We start from the raw sequence: 5,600 nt of genomic DNA, 5'->3' as shown, positions 1-5,600 counted from the left end.
AAACTATCCTAGTGAGTTTTAACTAAATGCTGTAATAACAGTTTTTGAATTATTAATATATTTATTTAATTAAACTATTAGTAGTTGCATCAGGGTTCAGAAAAAAATGAACTTCAACTGAAACTTTTGCTGAACGTTTTGTTCTTTGCCCCCCTTGGAATTGTCAAGGTGTCCATTTAAAAAAAGACAATATTAGCAGTACCAGAGCTGTTTTGTTTTCAGCCTAATGGAATGAAAAAGATGCTGCGGTCTTTCCTCTGTTTTGAGTTGCTAATTGAGGGCCAACAAAGATAAGTACGCTCTAATAATTCCAAGAGATCTTTAATTAGATTTATAATTTGTTTTGTCATTGTGTGGATAGTTTCCTCTGTGCTCCCTGCTGATTATAAAAGGGGATTGGTGGGTGCCGGGGGGCAATAGATAAACACAGCTGCCCTCAGTGTCTCCCACCAACAGAGCAGGGACCCCCAGAGCCCCCGTCTGATCCAATCCCACCAGCACCCCCACAACATGTTCACAATGGAGTGGCTTTCTGTCTGACTGGGGTTTTCTGTGCATGTGGACGGTTAAGTTAAGAAATGCTACTTGTTAGTAGTGTACATAGAGTAGTGGAAGGCAGCCATGATACCGAAGAAACCAGTGGCCTCAGTCATCATTCCATGAGGTGGCAAGACGCTGCTCAGCAATAGGGTAGAGTGCAGAGATCATGGTCGCATCAACCCACAGCAAATACAATAAAACCTCTGGCAATAGTGTGTGTTTTTACAGATTACTTGTCCAGTAATGACATTTCCAGACAACTCCAACATAATAAGACATGTAACTCAGCCCCTGCAGAGAATGAAATACATGTGATAATCGGAAAACAAAAATATGTGTGGTCACCATTTCAAAAACTTTAGAATACATATAGTTTTGGAATACATCTGCTGCCACCTACAAATAAACGCTGATGCTGATATTCCAGCTGTGTTCCTGTTTTTTGCCTAAATCCATTAAACCCACACAGGACGTCTCTGGTCTGTGCTTCTATCATTTTGTCACGTTCATGCTGATTAAAAAAATGTACAGCGGAAGAAAAATTAACAAATAATAATACAACAGAGCTGTTTTAGATATACATGTGCAAGCATTGTAATATTCAGTGTTCAGCCATCACATCTATTTTAAATGCACTTTGCAGCTCTGTACATTTTGCAGCTGGATTTATGAATGGCTTGGGAGAAAAGGCTTTTCTTGTTTTGCATTGATAAAAGGCTACGTGCAGCCTGGTACATTCTTCACAATTTACATTTGCTTATGTAACCTGGAAAAAGGAATATGTGTCAAGCTAAATGAACACGCCAAACTGGTTTGGCAAGACCAAAGAGGAAAAAAAGGCACGCAAGCTTTCAGAATTCTTCCAGCTCTCGCACGCACATGCATCCACACACACACACACACACATAATGCAAGGTTGCATTCAGGTTTTGCAGCACATTTGTGCAAAAGAGGCCAATGCACATTGAAAGCAGTCTATATCACAATGCAGGAATTGTTTTTTCAAACTGTGTAACATGACCAATAAAATTGTTGATGTTGAAATAGATAAGTGGATAAATAAAGCCGTAAATTAGCCATGTGAGCGTGATGAGGAAAGGGAAGAGAGTACTATTGTTTCTTGTGTCAATCACACTCTGGGACACGGTGCTCACATGAGTCGAGTGGAGGTTTTGTTACTGTGTAGTCATCATATGTGACAGCCCCACCCCACCACGACACCTCCCTACTGCCCTCTTCTCACGAAAAGAGGAGAAGGAGGAGGGGGGACGTCAGGGTGTGTTGTTGAGAGTTGGGGTTGGCAGAGTTAGGTGTGTGTGTGTGTGTGTGTAAGAGAGGGGAGAGAGGGGATTTCTCCGTTCGTCTTCTTTTGAGAACACTCACATTTGTCTTGTGATGACTTCATCCTTGACTCTTTTCCAAATTCAATCAAATGTGAGTTAATGTGTTCATGTGACATTTGCCTTTTTTGCTGAGTTAAGTTATACTATGAAAACCTTTAGCTTTAGTCCTTCTAGTACAGATGCACCATTATACAACATTGGGACCTCTGCATTGTTCCTCTTCACCATAATATGAACCAGTGAAGCAGTGAGCAGTACAGTTGTAGGGGATGAACCCCCGCAACCTTTCCTCTGTAATGGTATCATGCAAAAATATGAGGAATCTGCTGGCAGGCAGCCTTGTTCAGCTAGACCTGTCAGAGCGAGGATCTGTAGAGTTATGACTCTGTTACAGATCATAGAGATTTCAATGCAGCATACTTCCTGTTTGAACAAAGATGCTTGTTGCATTTGCCATCCTGGCCTTCAGGAGAAAAGGTCTGTATGATAACTTGCCCTCCAATAAGAGACAAGCAGTTCCAAGCTGAAAGTTCAAAATGCGACATGCTGTTCAGAGTTCTTAGGGTAATACAGTCAGCAACAAGCAATGACCGAAACTGAAGCAAATTAGCAAATTTGCCAAAAATATTGCAAAAAGTGTGAGGACTAAATCGTAGAACTGGAAATAAGTTTTTTCTTTTCAATTTTTTTTTCATTTCCATTTGAATTTCTTGATGCAAATAATCCGCTGTGGCTCAATTTGCCAAATGGCTGGTATTCAAGCTTTATGTCTTGGGATTGGCACCAAGAAACACAGGTTATCATTAATACATTAATAATTATTTTAAAAAATGTGTTTTAACTGATTAAATGTGATTAGATTAAATATGTAATGCTGTTTTTTTGCAGTGTATTATTCAACATTTATTGTTATGACTGCTTCTGTTGACCCCAACAAGATCTTAAAATAAACTAGGAACTGGTTCAAAATGTCCAGAAAGAGGAAGTAGATTGCTTGTCTTTTGTCTTTTGCTTGTCCCCATAAAATCGAAAAAATATAGAACATTCCCCATATGCCACTCTGCTCTGCTAAGGCTTTGTGAGAGACACTTGCTACCAGTGGAAGTGGAAGAAGAGTATTTTGAGACACTTATGAAATGAGTTTTGGAGATGAGATTGGCCTTCAGAGCTGACATGAAAAGAACTGTAAATAGGCTGAAATGAAGGAGAGAGGCCGCTTTGGTTCATAATTACACTGTGTGGACCCATAATTAAGCTATCCGGCTGCAAAGCAATCGTCTTCAACCCAGAGCTTCAGGCATCTTCTTCTCTCCCAAAGGGGCTTGGTGTGTCGTCATTTTGTGGCGAAGTACAAATGTGTGAAGAAAACAGGGCAGGCGTTACCACAACACGCCTGTTCACCGTGTGCTGTTAGCAGCCAGCAACTGAATCCAGCAACTGGGACCTGCCATTACTCTGAACGTGTGTGTCTTTTCTCAGAATTATTCAGCTCTCCCATGCGTGGTTGTGCTTGGAAGAACACGACGTAGTGACATCAGGTTGTTTATTAGCTCCTCCCACTGGGGGTGTGACTTGTAATTATCGACTGGCTGATGGGGTTACTGCCATCCCTCTATTGTGGCCTGTAAGCTGTGTGAATCCCTTGGACTCATTTGGAGAGGAGTGATGAATTCAACACTCTTGGTGGGACTTGGAGACCTGCCTTTGTTGTGCGTCTGTTTGTGCGTTGCCAATTGATGTCAACATCACAAGTGCCAGTCATTTTGTATGTATTGTTTTCTTGTTTTGAGGGAATTTCATTTGCTACAGATTATTAAAAGCGCCAAAGAATGATGTCACAGCCACACCTGCACAAAATGCCCTTTTGTCTCTGTATGGAGAAAACACGTTGATTTATACTGTTTCTTTATTTAGTCTGTTTATTCACATTTCACTATTTCACTTTTTTACTTTTATTATTCCAGTCTCACAACCCTCCTTGCGCATGACGGTCCATGCCAGACAATAACAGGACATGTGATGTTTCAAACTGTGTTCCAAGTGTTCCACGCAGTGCCAAAAACTGACCATTGCCTGATTGAACGGTGTTGGAAAACCTGAAATTAAACCAACTTGTGTGGAAACGAAGAGACACATGCGGTGTTTGTTCTCAGAGCATCTGGCATAATTTGCCACTGAGGCGTTCATTCCCACAGAGTCGCCATTTACTCTTCATTCAGCCTGGCGGCACAACTGATTTTGGGAACAGCAACCATTTGATATTCAGTTTGCTGCTTGATTTCACCTTCCTGATACTTGGAGCCCAATTATATCGCATTTCCACTGAAGCAACTATTTGTTTGAATTTGACCTTAAAATATCAGCTTGAAAATCTTTTTGATGGTACACTGACTTGCAAAAGGGTGAATTCGTGCAATTTGTGTCTTTTATCCTGGCTCCCCTCTGGAACTGTACGAAAGTTAAACAGGGCATGAAGTCTCTGTCACATTAGAACAAGTAAATTGAGAAGAGAAAAAGGAAAAGACCAGACTAGAGTAAATCTCAGACTGTTATATACTTTTTGGATTGAGACAGAGGGGTATAAAAAAGCTTTCTTGTTGCAAGTTCTTGTCAAAAAAGAGAACATTTCCTTCGTGCTTATTGGTCAATGTTAACAATAATTCATATAATTCAATAATTCATAACACACTTAATTGTGATTACAAATTGCTCTAAACAAAATACTAAAATTGTTTTCATTAATCTTTTGGCACTTTTAAATTTCTGCCTAAGCGCTTAATGTGTTCCTTTTGCAAATAACTGTAATGTACAAGTATGTCAAATGAAACATGATGTAATAAATCAGAGAAACAAATGCAGTTGCAATTTGTGATCTTGTGCAGTCTTCACATACTAAATAAAAATGTCCACTTCTTCTCACAAACAAAATTTTAGCTTCTTAATTCAAACTTTTTTCCATAGATGTACTGATATCCCAGTCATGACATTTCTAATTCAGATGTTTCTGCCATTTTACAGTAGAAATTAACGATTGTTATGTGGTGCTGATTTAGAATGAAAACATGAAGATGAAATATTCATGTTCTCTTTATAAAATTGCTTTGTCATTTTCTACCAGCCATCTGCTAAACCATCACAAGTATCTAATGAAATGAATTACCGGATGGGACATTCATGAAACTTAAACCACGATATAATAACACAATTTAATGAGAGGAAATAACGTTTTGTCTTTTGTCAAAGAAAATGAAAAGTAACGTTTTTAGGAAAGTTTTTATTTTGTAAACCATATTAGGTTTTTATTTGTCAACAATATTGCATGATATATTTTGATATAATTTTGTCACATGACCAGCATTTAAGTCTCGTTTCATCACATGAAAAAGCTTCACTGACGAAGCTATTTTGTCATAAATTTTGTTGACAAAAACGCCACTAGTGGAGAGAAGCCAAGAGTATAAAAAGCTGCCATCAAAGCAAAAGCTCATGTTTAATTTTTTTGGTATTATATAACATCATGTGTGTTATTTGTTTGTCCTATGTCTTTAATTTTGTTCTATAATGCAAAAAAGACTCAGAAAGACCCATGAATTAGTAGGTGCATCCAAACATTTGACTTGTAGTGTATATTTTTAGGTAGAACTGGCCCGTAATTCTCCTGTATAAAAGACAACGTCGTGGTGTTAACATTTTCAAATAAACAGAATACCCATGAGC

Source organism: Denticeps clupeoides, chromosome 8, assembly GCF_900700375.1.
Source record: "Denticeps clupeoides chromosome 8, fDenClu1.1, whole genome shotgun sequence".
Lineage (NCBI taxonomy): Eukaryota > Metazoa > Chordata > Actinopteri > Clupeiformes > Denticipitidae > Denticeps > Denticeps clupeoides.
Note: the sequence above shows the minus strand (reverse complement) of the source record.